At 36.4% G+C, this 20,068-nt stretch overlaps 1 protein-coding gene across 4 annotated transcripts in view; it reads right to left on the reverse strand.

Moving 5' to 3' along the window:
- ARHGAP42 (Rho GTPase activating protein 42) overlaps positions 1-20,068 on the reverse strand; it is a 229,197-nt gene that overhangs the window by 79,639 nt on the left and 129,490 nt on the right. The gene's annotated exons all lie outside the window — the stretch shown is intronic.

Below are 20,068 nucleotides of genomic sequence, written 5' to 3' on the forward strand. Positions count from 1 at the left end.
ACTTGACCCAGATTGAAGAAAATGGACTCTAAAGAATGATTAGGACATAGGAAGGTGAACAAGGAGGGTCAGGAATTAAGTCAAGGAAATAGGAAAAGCAGCATGAGCACATGAATGAACGAGGCGTACGCAGTGCCAGAAATGAGAAGACTGAAGAGAACATCGAAACTCTGTCGGGACTAGTCCAGAGAAAAATCATTTCCCATCTATAAACACCTATAGGATAACAGAAAAAGAGCACTGGTTAAATCAAAAAATGAGGGTGTACACCAGACCACTTATGAAATGTGCTATTTGAATGGGGAAACTCTTTATTCCTTCATTTTCCTCATTTGCAACCCTGTTGTCCAATACATTCAACCACCTCAGTGATTCATTAAATATTAACTGAACCCTTACTCTGTCCTCTAACTGTGCTATTTCAGACATAGTTTTTGTTTCAAAGATCATATCATTAAGTAAAGCAGAGACTATGGTACATAAATAACCACAATGCAAAGTAGAAATAACTGTAGTAAATGACATAAGGAAAATTTCGATAAAGTGCTCTGGAACTCAGAGGATAAGAGACTGGCTTCTGCTGTGGTAATGCTGGAGGTCTTATTAGGAAAAAAAAAAAAAAGTGAAAACACCATACGCAGCGGATTCTAACGCATAACAACAAGGTGATGCTGAAACCACGCCAACAACACCGTCACGCCCGTCACCACTGTTGTTTCACCAGCACCTTCTCACATAACAGGGAGAACACGCTCATGCTTCTTCTACAATGCTACACATTCTTCAAGAGCCATACTGAATTCTTCTTCCTCTGTAAAGTACATTAGGATCAATTATGTTTATGATTCTAAAAGGTAAATTACCTGGAGAAAGTTATTATAGTAAGACTTTTTATGATCAAAACAGGAAATTGGTTCCTTTTGGTCAACAGAATCATTTTATAAATGGCATGACGAATGGCAATTTACTTTTTTCTACATGCACTTAGTATCCTTTAGTAACTAACCAAAGAATTTTAGAGTTGAAAGGTAGAAGAGCATACACAAACACACCAATACATACACATCCCCACACCTCCCACCTTATTTTAGGTCGATTATTCCATTCCTCCCTATGTAACACTTTATGAAACCTCATTTTTTATCTAAAATAAAAGTCTAAATTCTCATTCTGAAGCCACTTTGCCAGGAACAAATGATCATTTGTTTACTGATAAGCAGTTTGTTTGGGGCCTGGGGATACATGTCAAGCTATATTATGGGAAAGCATTAAAAAAAGGAAAGGCTCTTCTTCATGGCAGTTAAAGACACTGAAGCTCTAAATAATGTCTGAGGCATTAAGCTCATGGCCAAATGTACCTTCTTCCTTGTCCCTTTGTATCTACCCTTTTCACAATGAGGAAGGTTCTACTACTCTGAAAATAACCTTTAAAAAAAGAAACAATTTTTAAATAAAATACAAGGCTTGAGGGGTACATAACAAAGAACACTTTCATTAACCACCTTGCTGTTAGATGCGTTCTCCAGAATCAGGACTGGGCAGAGGGAGATGTGGAACTGCGATGGAGGGAGGCAAGGCCTAAGCTTCACTCGGTGGGGCACTCTAGAGCTAGACTCATCTGTTAGGTGTCTCCTAGTGAGCCTAAAAGGCTGTTCCTCTTTACTTGCCCCTTTCCACCACTGGATGTGGGCTGCCCTAATCATGGCCTGACCCGGGAGTGGTGAGCAAGCTCAGGAGGAACTGACAGCTGCAGACTATCTGCTGACTACAGCATTCCTATAATAGGGGCAGTGAGTTCACCTCTGAAGGGGGGCGCTGGGTGGTGCATCACCCTGTCCATTGCTTAACTTGCAGCATATTGCAGCATGGCTCACAACTTGGTCAGACGAATGCTTCAAATGAAAAAAGTTAAGGTTACTACTTAAGAACCGCAGGGAGTTTTAAGCTAGAAAGGTCCGGAGAAATGATCTATCCACCTCATTTCAAAAAGTAGAAAATAAAGGTTAAAGGGTCCAAAGACTTCAAATGAAGGTTAGGAGATGGAATCTACAAAGATCTAATAAGGACATCATGGGGAATAGCATTAGACTCCATCAGTTCTAAATGATGAAGAAGGGAAGCTATAGAGACCAGAGTGGAACTTGATATGAGTCTGGACTGAGGGGAAGAGCAAGGATGATATCAATGCATGTGCTCATCAATGCACATCCAATACTCAGCACAGTACTGGGTCCATAACTGGGATGAAATGTTTGATAAGGAAGAACTTCCGCACAAAGCCGTGGACAAATGAAATGGATGGCCTGAGAGAGAGTTTCTCCCTCACTGGCCTACATATAAGACAGGGCGACTACTAAGAAAAGGCTTTGTAAAGGACCTAAATGTCAGATAGGTAGTTGGACTACAGGTTAATGACTCCTTTAGTAGTTTTAATTACTGTTACAAATATTCCTGAAATGGTAACTTGAGCAATTTCTACTGAATAGAGAAAACCAACTGATACCAATCCCAGGTTGATAGATGTTATGACTAAGACCCCCACTTGGGTGATATTTTGACTCAAAATCCCAGGTCTCCTAATTTCTCATTAGTGTTTTTCTTCTAAAATACCCAATCCAACAAAGCAGAGGAAGAGATCACCTTCATTTCAAATCAAGGAGAGTCAACATAAAGTCTAAACCTAATTCAGAGCTCTGCCCACTATTTTTTATTTCTTCTCAAAAAAAGTTAAACCATTATTACGATCCTGCAAATATTTAGTCTTGTTAATTTGGCCTTAGGTGGGTTATCCAGTAAAGATATGCACTGATGAATAGTCATTTCTTATGATTAATTTTCACATTTAATGCATTGATTATTGATTATTGATTATGTGACCCCCCAACAGCAACCTGGGCTCCATTGTGCTAAGTAATATTAGTCTGGGTACAAAACAAATTCTCTATGACTATCATAAAAATTAGAAGGAATAAAGAGCAACTTCCAGAAATCTTGTGATAATTTCTAAACCAAGGAATAGCAAAAGGATCTTTCTAAATAACTAAAAATTTACAAAATTAAGCAATCAGAAAACTCTAGAGTTTGAAAAAAACTAAGAGGTCATTTAGTCCAACTCTATGAAGAAATGTATTGTTCCATATTCCCTACAGACATTTAGTCAGCCCTTGCAAGAACTTTTTTTCCCTCATTATTTTTCAAGGAAGTCTGTTCCCTGTAGGATAGCTACACTTTTCAGAATAAAACAAATCCAAGCTGGAAATAGGTTCATTATAATGGAAAAGAATAACGCTAACAATTGGATAACATTTAAGATTCACAAAACGTTTCACATTAGAAATCTCAATGGATCCTCAAAATACAAGTAGATGGCTATGAATTGTATGCTTTGATACTGACTTGTCCAAAGTTATCCAACCATAAAGTCTTAGAAGGGAAAAGGCAGGCTCAAACTTCTAAGGACCTGAACATATGTAGGAGATGCTGCCCACCGAAAGAGGTAAACAAAAGTCAATTGTCCCCTTGACTTAAAACTTACTCCATTGAGTTGTTTAATACACATTGCTATTAGAAAGAAACAGTGCATTTCCCCAAAATATTTACTTAGTTCTCTTTGTAGAATTTGAAAAGGATTTACATTTTGAATTTGAACTATGTCTACATATATTTATAATTTCATTTTGGTTCCAGTAATCTTATCCTATTTTAAAATATTTTATTAATTCTTGCAGTTGTATTTATGGATGTGCAACAAAATGGTAAGAATTCAATCTGAAGTTGGCAATTATAGTTTTTAGACAATGAGCCTTTTTGTTTTGTTTCTTAAAGTCAATGCAAGTATTTATATAAGTTAACAATAAAACATGTTAAAGATTCTAGAAATGTAATTTTGCAAAAGTTATTTTTGTGAATTGGACTTTAGAGCTTTCCATTTCAAATTTAAATATATGCAGGCTCAAAAGCAAATAATTTTTTTGTGTAATTGAATGGAGGACAGAACAAAAGCACCTAATATTCCCGTGGAAATAATGTAATTTGACTCTTGCTTAACAGAAGTTTTAAGGAAGCAGGGTAAGTGCTACATAAATAATCTAAGGAAACTACTGTCATTAAAGATTCTGTACAATTAATTCCATAAGGAATCATCTCAGCATAACATAACCAATATATTTAGCTCCCTAAACTCTCTGGCTACAATTATAATAAAATGAGAAGACCTGACCTTTGGGCTGCTTATCTTGATTTGTCCGATGCCCTATCAGGCATAAAGGGAAAATGGCTGTCATTTACTTTCTTCAAGCTAGTGCCACAGGGCATAGCAGAAGAGTAAAGGCTTTGGGCTCAATCAAACTGCACTATTTGATAAATTCTGTGTCATCTATCTGTGACTCAATCAGGCCATCTTTGGGTGCTGCCAAATCTCACTTAGCAACTGAGTAAGTGCCACACACTTGCTGAGGAAGGAAAAGTGTTCTGAGGTATGCCACAGCTGTGCCCACATCTGAGGCTCATGGTCAGGGAGGAGCAGACAGGGAGAACTGGCTGCACTTGAATCTGCAATGACACTTACCTAAATGATACGCAATACCCAAATTTGCTATTTTTTTATTATCATATGACCGCCCAGTCTCCCTATCTACTTCAGCATTTTCAAAATTCAGGTTTTAGCATTCTTTCTGGGATGCAACCTTGCAGTAGAATTCAGCTCCCTTTGTACTGCAAGAAAACTCTACATCTCTCCTGAATCCAGAACTTTTTTGCCTGATTATTAGTTCTCTGGAGGAGTGTGCCCAGGAAAGATTTAGAAATATTCTGAAATGTGAACGATAATTTCACCATGGTAAAATCATAATGGAAAAAAAAAATGAGAGAGGTTGGACAGGGAAATAGAGCCTGAGTAAACAGCAGGCAAAGTGCTACAGCTCTGTTTTGTTTCACCAACCCCATTCTCATTCTTGTAACTTCACCATCAAGTGATTTTCCGCTTTGGCTTTTATTTATCATTTTTTGTACTGATTTGCTAGCTGGCATTAAATAATTCTTTTCAATGTCTTTTGAGTTTATTAGGTTTATAAGATTGTTTATAAAAATAAATTCCTAGCTTCTAAATGCTGGCTCCTTGAAAATAAACAATAGAGTAAAAGAATGCTACACTAAAGCCTCAGATTTGGGGATATTTAGACGAAGAGGACTGATGTGGCTTATTTTAAACCATCACCATTAACAACAAAAACCTTACTGCTGGTAAAACAAGTTTTAAGTTTTAATTACTACTGTTACAAATTTTCCTGAGCAATTTCTAGTAACTAGAGAAAACGAACTGATTCTTATCCTAGGCTAATAGATTTTATGTTATGATCAAGAAATTAAACTATACATTATATCCTATAATGGGGAGATAATGAAAAGAACCTACATAATGGCGTGTCTACATAGTACAAGTGAATAAAATAAAAGGGGGGTACAGAAATGGAAATATCTACCATTTGAGTTCTCATTCTAATTATGCTTAAGGTAGTATTACTCATAAGATGAATTTTAAGAATGAAAAACATGCACGAAATGTTGTCATAGTATTAAATTATCAGCATCAAAATGTTCAGTTTTTCAAGAAATGACACAATGCCTGGATACCTCCAAAAACTATACTGCAGTCTGAGAACCACACTCACCTGTGGGGTTATTTAAGCACCCCATAAAGACTCACAGGGGGTCTAGCCTTCCTGCTTATAGAGCCCAGTGACTAAGCCTGTTCCTTCCTTTAGTCTGAATAATTATTTTTATTAACAACCTTCTCTATGTAGTTTCCCAAATCAAGCTTCCAGCCTCTTCAGTCTTCAGAATTTTGCTATTAATGAACAAACAGACGTGATATATCAACACTAAAATTTACACTATGTTGCTCTGTGCGAGGCACTGGAGATATCAAAATAAGAATCTGTCTTCCAGTTCAGTCAAGAAGCAAAGATGGACATGTAGAAAGATAAATTATAACCCAGCTCAGAGGCTGTAAGCTGAGCAAGATGAGAATTCAGTGGCTGCCCACAGATCCTGGGCTAAGAGGTGGTCTTATAATTTGAGCTCAAAGATTTTTATTTTAGATTTTAATCCTTTCGCTAAATGACTTTCTCATCTAAAAATCATGAGGACAGAAAGGAAATGGTAAAAGAGTAAGGAGACAGGAAGGAAACACAGAAGAGAGGAGGAAGAGGTGATTATCAACAGCTAAGAAAGGCAGGGAGGAAAAGCTGCTCTGGTATAGCCATGGCAGGAGCAAAGAAATCAACGCCAAGCAAAAGGCACCAGCTCAAAGCCTGACAAAGATATAAGTGGCAAAGCAGATGTTGTAAATTGGGGGAACTGAGAATGGAAGATGGGAATCAGACAAAAAGGAATGGTGTTATCAAATTCTGCCATCCTCTGCCCCAGAAAGAAACCCACGCCAACACTCATAAGCACTTCCTACCTTTACCAAAACCAAACAGAATGTCATTCTCTGAAGGAGTTTACAATTACAATCCAGTCAGAGGAGATGGTGGTATAGGCAGACAAGTTCACGTATGTAGGGAACTGACTGGCGGTTAAGCACAGAGGGGAGAGAAATAATTCTTTCACAGCTCTCTCATGGGTCACTTCTCTGATGTCATGCAAGTTATTTCGAACCCCACAGATAATCAACAACATGCACAAGAACTACACTCTTCATCAGAGCTGTAGATCCCAAGGAAGTGATGCAGAGCAGAGCTTTTCAAGCTGTGTGCACGTGAATGAACTAGAGATCTTGTGAAAATGAAGACACTAATCCGATAAGTCTGGGGTCAGACCAGAGAGTCTACATTTTTAATAAGCTCCTAGTTGATGCTGCTGGACATCATTCTGAATGGGAAGAATGTAGAGAAGTCTTTCTCTCCTGCTACCACATGGTAAATTGATGACAGGAGCAGAGAGGATTGACCAGGTTCTGTGAATACAATCCAAAAAGAGACGGTTGAAAGCGACGCCAAGGCAAAGCTGGAATTAGTCTACTGCTGGAATAGAATGACTGGAAAATTGACATTTATTATCAATTTTGCACTAGGCACCTTGACACACACATATTAACTCTCACAAATCTTGGGAAGGATGCAGGTCACTTTCTACTGTAATGAAAGTTCAGGAACTGTCTTGAAGTCAGAGTCACATGGGGCAGAGCCAAGAGTCAAACCAAGGCCAATTTAACTCAAAAGCATGTCCTTTTTCTTCAAAAACAACCGACTGTTTGAAAAGCTAAACTTCAGGATGACTCTGAGATTGGAATATTAAGGAGAAGCTATGAGAAGCTATAGTCTTTTCTAAACATTGTGAACGAAAAAGGGGGCTAAACTTTGCAGGCCTGACAAGCTCAGTAACCAAGAGTAACCACGCAGGATGGTCTGATCATAAATTCCTAACTGGGCAGGTCATGGCAGGTAGTCACAACCCTGGCCTAGAGTTTCCTTAGCAAAGGTCAGTCTTTACCGTAAGTGAGCCCTGTCCATTATTTTTACGCAACAAAGATAACACACCTTTGAAATGTCAGAGTAATTTTCCATTTCAGACGCCTTGGAGGCACAACCACTGGCACAAAACTACCAGAGCACTGGGGCCATGAAACTCCTCACTGTTACCTTGTTAACCACACACCATCTCCATTTACTATAAATGTTAACTATCCTGTACCCACCAACATAAAGGACGTGTCTCTCCATTCTGCTTTTTATACAATCCTAGAGACTTCTCTGCTTTGCTCTCTCCTATCGCATTAATCTACCACCAAAGGATTTTATGTACCTTCCCTACGTTTTCTTCTTTGATCCTAAATATATGAAATGAATTGGAAAACTGCCATTCTCCAGAGCATTTTCTCAATCTGTTCAGATCTTGTTTCTAGGTATGTCCTCAAAATCTGCCTCAAATAAACCCTTATAAAATTTTTCTATAGGTATAGACATTCTTTCATGAACATCATGAAGTGCTACTTGGTAATGAAAGGAAATATAATTAACAGATTTCATCCTAAAATCCTAATACAGAGTAAGCTTATATAAACATATATTAAAGTACAGTAAAGCAAAAAAAAAAAAAAAAAAAAAAAGCATGAATCCTCCCAAAGGAATCTTGTTCTTCGAAGCATAAATAAAAATCAAAATTCCCTGAAGACTAAGTATGGTAAACATTATAGATTAGAAAATACATATAGAAAGTTTTTAAAGAGTCAATGCATTTGAGCTTTAACTTTCAAAATAGAACCACTGTTCTTTCAGATTTAATTTATCTCATATCACTTTAAGAAAATCAAAACAAATACCATGTATCACTAATTCTAATGGATAAAAAATACAAGAATTTGGCCTAAAGAGACAATACATCTCACAATGAGCTCACCAGCATTACCAGCTGGGACAAGTTAACCACATTTACCAAATAAGGCAAGTTTTTTTCAATGCCTGAAATCTTTCTACAGTGAGCTCACTTCACTTCTCACTGGGTATTCTACAGTAATTGTAGAGATCATCTCTCTTAGTCAGTAAATCACCAGGCTCTCAATGGAAACTGTGTGGTCTCTGGAGAACATTCAGTTTGGCTTCATATTATTACCAAGTATATATAGAAGAGAAAGATGCAAAATCTACTCTAATGGCAGAATGTTAAAAAGCTGTATTAAGCAAAATCTATTAGGAAAATCAATAAGATGTTTACTATTATGAATAAAAATGGCATACCTGACCTTATTTCTCTCAATATATTTGTCCAGTGTGAGACTATACAAACACATCCATAAATTTCACTAATTTTGGTTAACAAATGAGTCAACTTATTTACACAATCCCCCTTAAAAAAACATAATAATTTTTTCCATTATTGACTACTTTTTTTATAGTGTAGAAATAGTGTACACAGACAAAAGAAAGCTAAACCTGTGATGAGATTTATTTACCACATTCTTACTTAAAGTGACACTGTTAGGTTGTCCACTATATTTAGCAGTTCATTTTGTTATTTGAAACCTAAACAAAGCATGTTATTGTAAAGTGGTTTTTATTTGGCTTTCTCTTAAATACAATTCTACTGAAGAGGTAAGAAGGATTCTTCATCATCTTCTAAACTGCTTGCATGCAAAAATCATAGCCCTAAACTGAGAATATATATTTGGCTTCAACGATAAAAGATGTCCATGAAGATAAATATAATCAAAATAAAAAATGTTAGTATTTCTGTTACAAATATGACTTGCAGCTACCAATCTGTTCAAGGTCATGCCTAATTTCATCTTACTATAAATTCTCTGGTTTTCCAACACTGGAAACCCAATCATCGAACTCACATTATGAAGTCTGTAATATCAGAGAAGGTCCCATTTGCATGAAGGCCTAAAAGACTGCAAGAGGTAAAAAGTGAAATTTCAGGCCTTAGACCAGGGATATGCAAAATGCTTTGTGAAAGGGGCCAGATAGTAAATATTTTACGCTTTGTGGACCACAGAGTCCCTAATACAACCACACATCTCTGCTGTTGTAACGCGAGAGCTACCATAGAAAACACACACCAATGACTGACATTGTGTTCTAATAAAACTTTATTTACAGGCACTGAAATATGAATTTCACAAAATTTTCATGTTTCACACAATATTACTCTAGTTTTAATTTTTAAAAACCATTTAAAAATGCAAAAACCATTCCTAGTTCCTGGACCACACGAAAGCAGACAGTGGGCCAGACTGGGCCTGCAGTTTGATGATCCTGACCTTAAATAAATTAATATTCTCAACTCAGGAAACAAAGGACATCCTTAAACTCTGTCCAGTGGAAAACTCAGCCTGAGGTAGAAGAGAATGAAGTGTCTGGGTCTTTACTACTGAGACCCATGCCCTGAGCTGGGACTGGCACATAAGAACTGTTAAGAATACCACACAGAATGGTGGATCACTCTGTCCCGTATCATCCTTCTTTTCGGAACTTGGTAACAGCTAAATTCACCGATGGAGAAATAAGCCTCTCCTGCTCAAATAGAAGGACAGAAGTAAATTTTAAAAAAGGATGTGGTAGACTGGAGAACCATCTAACTTAATAGAAAAGCATTCCAATGGCAGGAGCTGCTGAATCAAAGCAGAAAATGAGAAAGGTGATGCCTTTAAGGAAACTAAAGGGCTAACGAAGAAGCTCATCTCCAATCCCATGGAAAAGATCAGGTCCATAATTCGCTGGAGAGTAACCAGCAAGAACTCAGAGACAAACACTTTTGTGATCTGACACAGGCCTGAGGTTTTCTCCTCTTGCCCTCCTGCTCGTGTGGTCTGGCAGTTACCGAGCCTCGTGAGGCTGGCAGGTAGCCAGAAATGACTGGATCCCGATGGCAGAAATGTATCACTAAAATTCTGATGCAAATATTGAAGAATCATTGGCTGATCGGCACTCTCTCCAACTCCAGCTTTCAAAATGCTCATAAACTGTCTTCTTGAAATACAGATTCAAGACCTGATTGCCACATGAATGTAGTGCTGTGGTTAGGAACATATGCCTTAGACCCAAATATTCTGGGTTTAATCTCTGCTTTGATACTTACTAGCTGTCTAATCCCAGGCCAATTATATCACCCTCTCTGTGATTCAGGTAACTCACTGGTAAGAAGAGAGTGAAAATAACTCCTTTATAGTACTGTTGTAAGGATTAATAAATATGTGCTACCTAATACTGTCTGAGACATATGATTAATATTTATTATATCCGGATCATGATTTTTATTACCCACCACCCCTCCCCCAAAAAAACTCTTTGGCACAGCACAAAACTCTCCATTTTTCTGCCCCAGCTGAATATTTCCTGTCTAATTCTCTCACTAATTTGCCTTCTTATTCCATTTACATACACATGCTAACTTATGGCCCAGTATCTATTCATACTATGGGTTATGACACACTGGTGGGTTACCTAATCAGTTTCATGAGTTATAACCAGCATTTATTTTAATGAAATAGAGTAGAATACAATTGAAAATACTAGATTAAATCATATTTAGTAATAGAAGTATGTTAGCACATATACTCAGTGAACTGTGATGTAAAATGCATTTCTTAGTGGGGTTCACCTTTTGAAAAAAAAATAAACGATAAAAGCAATAGCTCTAATAACACCAGAATATATCAAGCTTCTAAGCCACATCACAATATTTTTATACCACTGTGGCTCTTTTCTTTTGCCTCGAATGCTGTTTTCCCTTGCACTGACTAGAAAATGTCTGCCAGCCTTTAAACTGCACCTGCTGAATGCCAACATTTCACAAACGCCTTTGCCAGTCTCCTCTGGTTAAGCAGAATTGTTCTTTCCATTATGCTCATAAACTACGAGTATATTTCGGATAAACCACTAATCTCATTCCATCATAATTATGTTTCTCTGGGGACTCTTCTGCTACACTATGAACTCTGAGAAGGTAAGTATCATATTTTCTTCTTGCATTCCCAAGACTTAGCACCATCTCTGATACAAAGCAGATCAACGCTCTCCAGTTGAATGTTTTTTGTATCAATGACTTAAGATGGATGACAGCATGCTAATCAAATTTCTAATGACTCGGGGCTGGGAAAGGAGGATGAGGTAGTAGAGGACAACCTGTCAATATATTAGACAATAAAATCTAGGTACCAAAAATCTCATTACTTTGGAATGAAGTAATTGAAACAGTAAAAGTCTCACCATAAAATCCAAAAAGTCTACTAGGTGAGTATGGAATCAAAGAGCTCTCCCTTAAAAGCTGCTGAAATTTTATTTAGATATAAATAAACAATGTGACATGAGTAGTGAAAAGGTAAATCAAAGGTCAATATTGATGCTTTTGTAAATGTTGTAGTAATCAGACACCCTGGGGCTACATGTTCTGTTTTCACTGCTAAATTTCAACATGAACAATACGAAATTGAAGCTGTTTATAGAAAATGAGTTTGGTAAGTTGCAACAACGTCATAGTAAGAATAAATGTAACAGATGTTCGACAAACACGTATGCTTCCTGACAAATGCTGACATCGGCAACTCTGACATTAGGTGCTCTATACAGTTTTGTTGTTGTTGTTATTGTTTTTTCTTTTTGGTGGATTACATATGAAAATTTGTGTATTTCAGGTGTAACAAAACGTTTTAATTTTATTGGGAAAGTAGTCTGAGGTTCTTCATAATTTAGTTTTTAAATCTACAGAAGTTTCCTAAATATTTAACTCATTGATTCACACTCTTTATAGGGTTTTCAGTTACTTCAATGTGTATTACAAAGCTTTAATTCAAATTTGATACAAAAAATATAGGTGAGGGCAAAAGCAGCAGCCTAATAAAACAATTAAAATCCAAATGTTGGCATAATTCATTTGCAACAACCCCAAAGAATAGATAAGGGTGCAAAAACTGGCATTCTATAAAAATGATCTGGAAAATCCTTTATCTTTCTTCTTTCCTAGATCACCCTGAAAATAAACTGATGTTTTTTGTGTGTTTTCTCAACAAACAAGGAACTATTATGGTATAAAGTTAAATACAGAATGGCTTAATTCACTGATGGTAGTCATTTTATCAGAGCTCCACTGTTAACAATAAGTAATGCATAGTACAAACCCACCTATTCCTGTTGTTTGAAACTGAACTGTTTTTATCTGCAACTTGCTTTGAATTCTAAAATGTTAATGTGAAATAAAATGTTTCTAATTTGTGTTGTTTCAGTTTTTTACAGAAGTCAATATGAACTCTCCTAAGTATTACAGAATATTTCTAAACTTTTAAATTTGAAAAACGAAAATCACTGATAGAGTCTCAATCACTTCAAGAACCACTGGAAAGACAGTAATCTTGAACAGAGAAGGTACTGGTAAAAATGGCCATGTGTACAGCAAAGCTCAATACCAAAGTTCATATCATGAAATGCATTTAGAAACATAAACTATCGTGTAGCAAATTCTTCTGCAGCAGGGCAGCCAGCAGACATGGCAGAGGAAAGAATGTATCTATAAATATAAACACCAACTCTTGAACCAAAGAAACCACCTTGTGTTTTAGAGATGATATAAGGTTCACATGGGAAATTCTGCTCTGTGGACAATCTCCAAGTGGAGTTTCTGAACTCCTCATAGTTGTCCCTAAAGAATGAGATCTGGAAAACTGTCATCAGTTAACTGGAGTATTGCCTTCCACCAGGTTAGCCATAACTGGATTTGCTACAAAGACTTCATTATAAGGAAAAAGGCTTGATTCTTACCAAGAAGGCTAACCACTGAAGTACGAAAATAATCTTAGTGATGTCAACAGTGACATTAGTGAGACTCCACTGCATTTATCATTTATCAATGACTATTTATGTATGGCATTGTAAACTGTATTAATTTTTTAATTATATATTGGATCTAAAAAAATAGCATAAGGATCTTTTATAAAAATACAAGTTGTGGGAAGCTTAAAGTGAAGAAGCATAAAATGTTTCCTAATTATTGGTCTTCAGACATCAGCATAAGAATAATTAGAACAAAAAATGGTGATGTTATCTACAATTTATTATATTTAAGAGTTTATCCTCCTATCTGATCACATAACCACTTTGTAAAGTTATAATAATCTACATATGTATGTAAATACACATACACATTCAACATATAATTGTGTGTGTATGTATATGTGTGTGTGTATATGTGCATATTATTATGCATATATGCATATTAAATTGTTCAGAAGAAGGGCTCTACGTCCCTATCTAGAATTTTAACTCTATGGGAGGTTTGGCTCTTCTTATGACGGGCAAGCTCTAAAACGTACATAAAAACATGGTACCTCAGCAATTTCTGAAATATGCAGAGACACTGAATGGTGCCATCTGTCAAGTACAGAGACTACTACTGACTGTCTTCAGGGGATGTGATCTGGTTTGTTTTTCTAGTGGTAGCAACAGGTTCAAAGAGGTGATACTCACCTCATAAGGATGCCATAAGGATGGTGAAAACACACTATAAACTACCAAAAAAAAAAAAGTTTGCATTCCCATGATGAAGCCAGGTCTAATATAGCGCTAAAATTAGTGAATTAGGTGTCAGAAGGCTTGGATGAGTCCCAGCCAGAGCACATGAGCACCTCTGGGTTGTCAGCAATGCTACTTGATCTTTCTGGGTCTCAGGTTAGTCATCTGAAAATGATGACACTTCCTACTTTATAAGAGTGTTATAAGTAATAGTGGTCCATAAATTGTATAATGTTATTACTTATAAGCAATGTCCGTCTAAGGCCCTCCTGCCTGAGTAGCCCTCTGAAGCACACTTTATCAATATTTAAGTCAACTCAGATTTGCCTTTCTGACCATAAAACAAAATAATGCAAACTAATCTATGTGAACGATATTATTTTTACTGTAATACTTTGGTTAATACCAACAAAAAGCATAAAATAGCAATAATTATTAATTATAAAAAAGCAGTTAACATTTTAGTGGTTACTACGTGGAAGAAATTGTGCTAAGCAATTTATATGAAATTCCAAATTATGTTATCATAGCAATACTATGAAGATGGTTTTATTATTTTCTCAATTTTTCAAATGTGGAAATTAAGGCTTTAAGGGGGTAATTAATTCATCCAAGCCTACATTTTCTATAAGTATTAAGTGCCAGATTTTGACCTCAAGTTTATATAACTATAGAACTTTCTGTTAAATCATTATAAGACACTATCTTGCTCTCCAAATGAGCTAACCAGCCAATATTTCTTTAAGAATAATATATATTTACATATATATTTATAAATATATATATATTTTTAAGAATTACTATAACTTGAGTACCAAACATGTGGTGGTTCCACTAAAGAGCTCTATAGGCTTTACCTTATTTCTGTTTAATATCTGACTCTACTCCTTGCTAGTCGTGTGACCTTGGCCCATTTACTTAACTTCTCTGCATCTCAGTTTCTTTATCGATAAAATGAGTTTAACAGTTTTCTTATTTAATATGTTGGTTATGAGGATTAAATGAGTTTACATGTAAAATGCTTAGGGCAGCACTTGGTTAACTATTTATACAGGGTAATATTATTGTTTACAAAGACCAAATAACAAAATTCAGTAATTCTGCAACCCTATATAACATAACAGCTTCTACTGACAGGGGGTACAATAGAGGAAATTACAAGTAGTTTCAAAACAACTATTAAATGGTTTATAATTTGCCCAAGGAATTTGGTCCCAAATACAGTCCTTTCTGGAGAATGTCTGCCCAGGAGACAGAGACTCAGCTCCGTGGCCATCAAAAGGACATGAAAAAAACAATTTTGAATGTTCTCTGTAGGACCTGTTGAAGAAAAGTAAGGTGACCTAAATCCATACTCGAATCCTATAATCCATGTTATTTTGGACTGTTATCATGAGTCTGAAGTATTATCCATTAAATTAGATAAATAACTCAGTTCAGTGTAAAAAACTGTGTAATTTGGAATAAGTAAAGCATCTGTAATCCTTCTGGATTCTGCAGGCTACTTGTATATCTGAGACAACAAATTCAAGTGCAGTCATTTTTCACACAAAGGAAATCTAAGGCTATAAAAGGAATTAATCATAACAATTCTCCATAGATTTTTTTAGATACTAAATGCTAAAATAATTATATATCAAGGCATGTTTAAAAATAATAAATGTTCAGAGACAGACCAAACTCTACTATAGACAGAACAAAAGGGAAAAGAATTATTGGTGTCTTCAATATGAAATCGGTATAAAGAAAACCAAGCTCTATTTTGAAATGACTAATACTATATTGTTTGTTTTTGTATTAAAACCATACAGGAATGTTCATATGATTTCTATTAAGGTCTAATTAAAAATGAAAACCAGTCTTGAAAACATCTCCCATAGAAATAAAAATGTATCTTTTAACTTTTATGGGCAGTATTTCTCAAGTGTCTTTTACCAGCCAAAGTAAAATGCCTACTGTGCGGTGGAAGTTTTTAAATCAAGAAAAATATACTGACTACACTTGATTCAGAATAAGCAAGTTTGGTCATATTTGAAGCACTTTTATAATTAAGATATTTCACACTAGATATTTGTTTGCTAAAGGTAAAGATAATAAAATATCTCATAAAAAAGTACTCTTAAGAGCAGCCTAGAAGAGTGGAAAGACTGCTGGTATAAATGAATAAGGGGCTCTATAATAAACCTGACTGACAGTAACCTCACAGGGTGATCTGATCGACTGCTGGTATAAATGAATAAGGGGCTCTATAATAAACATGACTGACAGTAACCTCACAGGGTGATCTGATCATAAAATCCTAACTGGGCAGGTCATGGTGGGTGGGTAACCACGCCCCAGGCCTATATGCCTTTCGCGAGTCTTCCCCATTCTTTTTGTGCATCTAGGTTCACATACTTTTGAAATGCCTCTTTTTCAGACCCTTCAGAAAAGGAAGTGCAACTACCCCCAAGAGAGCACATAATCTTGTTAACCATCCTGTAATCCAACCTCCACTTTGCTTTCTCCCACCTCCATATAATCTTCCTTACCTTCCTGCCTTAATTCCAAATGAATAAAAGAAACTGAAAACAGTCATTCTGGGGAGCATTTGAGATCTTGCTTCCAGGCAAAATTCTCTACAGGTTTGGACATTCTTATGTCGACACTGGTCTGAGAAATTGCATTCTAGCCTTCACTGTGCCACCAACTAGCTGCTCGGTCTGTTTACGTGTGGAAAATGAGTGCTTGGCCCCCTGAAAGTCAGTTCCATCTCTTAAAATATTTAAGTCTGGTAATATATATATGGTGTCTCTCTCTCTCAGCACACACACACACACACACACACACACACACACACACACACTTCCCATAATGTATCCGTCTTTGGGAACTCAAATGTTGAGTTCTGCTTATATTTTTGGAGTCATACAGTTTATATAGAAAGAAATGTAGAAAGTGCAGACATGACTTACAACTGACTGGGAGCAAGAAGATTTCCAATATAATCAATGAAATAAAGCTGCCAATTTATACAAAAAGCATGAAAACAAGTTATAATTCATCTTCTTCCATAATAATGCTGCTCTATATACATTCACATTGTAGAAACTCTAGTTGGCATTCATAGTTCTGAATCCCTATTTCCACTCATGTATAGTATTTAAATCAGCAGTCTATCAGATGAATTAAAGAAACTAAACACTAAATTCTACACCCTGACATGCACTATGTCAAGCCTGCAATACTATTCCATTCTGCATATACCATTAGACTAAGAACCTTTAAATAAATACATTCTTGACAACTGTTTATAGATAATTCTTCTAATCTTCAGCTATACAAAAAGCAGGACCCATCTCCTCTGTCCTTGAGTTCAACAACCCCATCGTTAACCTTTTTCTAATGCCTCTCACAGATGCACAGTGCTTTTTTCCCACAACTGTAACTCACTCAGGGCCTCATTTTCCACAGCAAAGTATCAGGTGTCTCAAAGCTACATAGAACACACTACAAAGGAAATGTTTGTGGTTCGTGGACTTTATCCACTCCAGTTAAATAGGATCATCTGGTTGAGAGAAGAGGGCCACTTTGACTCAGCGTTTTCCACTTGGACCAGGCTAAGGAGGTTGCTGACTGCAGTGGAAGGTTCTACACTTAACAGACACTCTTGCCTTCCAGCTGGCTCACTGGTTTGAACAGGCTTGCAAGAAATCTCCACTATATAAAGACTGTGAAAAGCAACAGAATGTCATTTGTAGAATTAACTTTATTTACCAAGTAAGAAAATGCTTAAGTAAAACAGGGAATAAAGCAATAAAAAAAATAAAGACCTTCAAAAGATTTTTACTCCTAGTAAGATGTTCTTCAATACCAAAAGGAAACTGACCTATATGTATATTGTAGAAAAAAATGCCTGTTTTTTATTCACTTTACTAATCAAAGACTTCTTAGCAGCTTAGAAACAATTTAGTACTAAGAACATGAGGCAGATAAAATAACGGAATCACCACCACCAAAAGACCAAGTGCAGTAATCTTTATGCTCAAGATTTCATTTGAATTTATTTAGCCACAAATTTAACCTCCCAGTGAGTAGACAAAGGCATAGTATACTGCTGTGTGTTCTCAGTTGGTCTATCCAGCAACTGAGATTTTAAAAAATAAATGGGTGTGATTGCTTATACTACTGCAACTGTAGCTAAACCTTTAAACAAGAATAATCCACACACAAGTGAAATTCACAATTTTAGATGGGCCAGAAAACTTTGAATCTCCTGTACTAAAGAATTTTTCACAAAGCTCTTTAATTTTATAAAAACATCTTTGATGAAGTAAAATATTGTAAATCAAGGCTGTGAAGGAAAATAGCATGATTTTAGTGTCATGGTCTGACTTCCCAGCTCTGTGATCTGATGCTGCTCACTCATCATTTTCCTCATTGTAGAACAGGTGTAACATCGGCACTCATCTCTCAGGCTGCTTGTGAGGATCTAATTAGGTCACAAATGTAACTGCTCAGTGAAAACACCTACAATATAGTTGTCAAAGATCAGCTATTTTTATTCTTGAAAAGACTCTTCCTTGTTCTGGGACACCAAATTCTTGTTATTTTCTTCTTCTTTCTGTCCCTTCCTTCATACCTATCTTGCTTTTCTCTCCCCAAACATTAAATATCGAGAGTTCTCAGATTATACAGCACCTAGATCCTCCTCTCATTCTCTTCTTTCCCAGCAGAATCTAATCTACTCCGCCGTGATTTCAATTACCACCTAGAGAGCAATAATTCCTAATGTATTTCTAATTCAGACCTGATTACACACCTGGCAAGTCAACATCTCCACTTGGAAGTCTGAAAAGAACCTGGATTCATTATGTCTAAAAGTCAAACTCACCATCCTTGCCATCCAAACATAAATGTTGCCTATCTCAGTAAGTGGTTCCAACACCACCCAATTACGCAGCCCAGAACCCTGAGAGTCATCTCTGAGATATCCTGTTCCTCACTTCCCAGTATTTAACCCATTTCCTACCTCCTTCCTTTTTACCTCTGAAACACAGTTTTTGGTCTCCCTAGCCACATTGCCTTCTGAATCTGAAGCCACTATCCTATAGCCCCCAAACTGGTTTTCTCACAAGCAGTCTGGCCTCCTCTAATCCATGTATAACATGCAATTAGAGTGATATTTTAAAATGCATATATGATATCACCCCTCCAACTACAGCTTTTCTTTGGCTTATCATTGCCCTTACCATCAGGAATAAAATTTCATAAACCATTAATAAAGCTGTGTACATGTCTTCTACCCCCATGGTCCTCTCTATTCCAAGCACATTAGGTTTTTTTTCTTTTAATATGCCAAGCTTTCTTTCTTCAAGGCCTTTATTCACACTCACTCTCTTTCATCTTTGGGACTATATGAAAGGTTCTTCCCTTCCTATCCCTACATCCCAATATCTAGCTCTTTCTTTCTCTATATTTACTTTTCTGCTTAAACAATACCTCTTCCAGAAGGTGTTTCCTGGCTCTCAGGACAAGGCTAGTTCTATCACTTACTCTCACAAAGCACTCTACACTTCTGCATCAAAATCCTCAGTGCATTTGTAATTACTTTGGTGTCTGTTTTCCACAAAAGATATTAGGGACATGCAGGGAGCATGTCTGTTTTGTTTATAGTTGTATCCCTTAATCTTAAACACCATGATTGCCACAAGTAGGCCAACCATGACAATGATAAATATTTGCTGAATTAATTAACACAAAAATGGTTCTGGCTTAGTCCCTGATTTAATAATTGCTCCTAATTGGTGGAGAAGTACACATGAAACTAATTCAAGGCAGGCTATGATATTTTTACACAGGAAATAAGCATAAGGACTATTTGATTATGTGAGAAGGAAAAAAATCAATTCCGGAAGGGGAACAAATGTATGAGGAAGGACCTATATAAGAAAGGGTTCTTTCTGGTGCTGGGAGATGAGCCATGTAGAGCTAGCAAGACTTCAATTAGTGAAAGGTAAGAAATATTCTAAGGAGAGGCAAAAAGTGTGGCAAAGCCATGGATAAAGTTAGGGTATATACAG

The sequence above is a fragment of the Pteropus medius genome, unplaced genomic scaffold, assembly GCF_902729225.1.
Source record: "Pteropus medius unplaced genomic scaffold, Ma_sr-lr_union100, whole genome shotgun sequence".
Classification (NCBI taxonomy): domain Eukaryota; kingdom Metazoa; phylum Chordata; class Mammalia; order Chiroptera; family Pteropodidae; genus Pteropus; species Pteropus medius.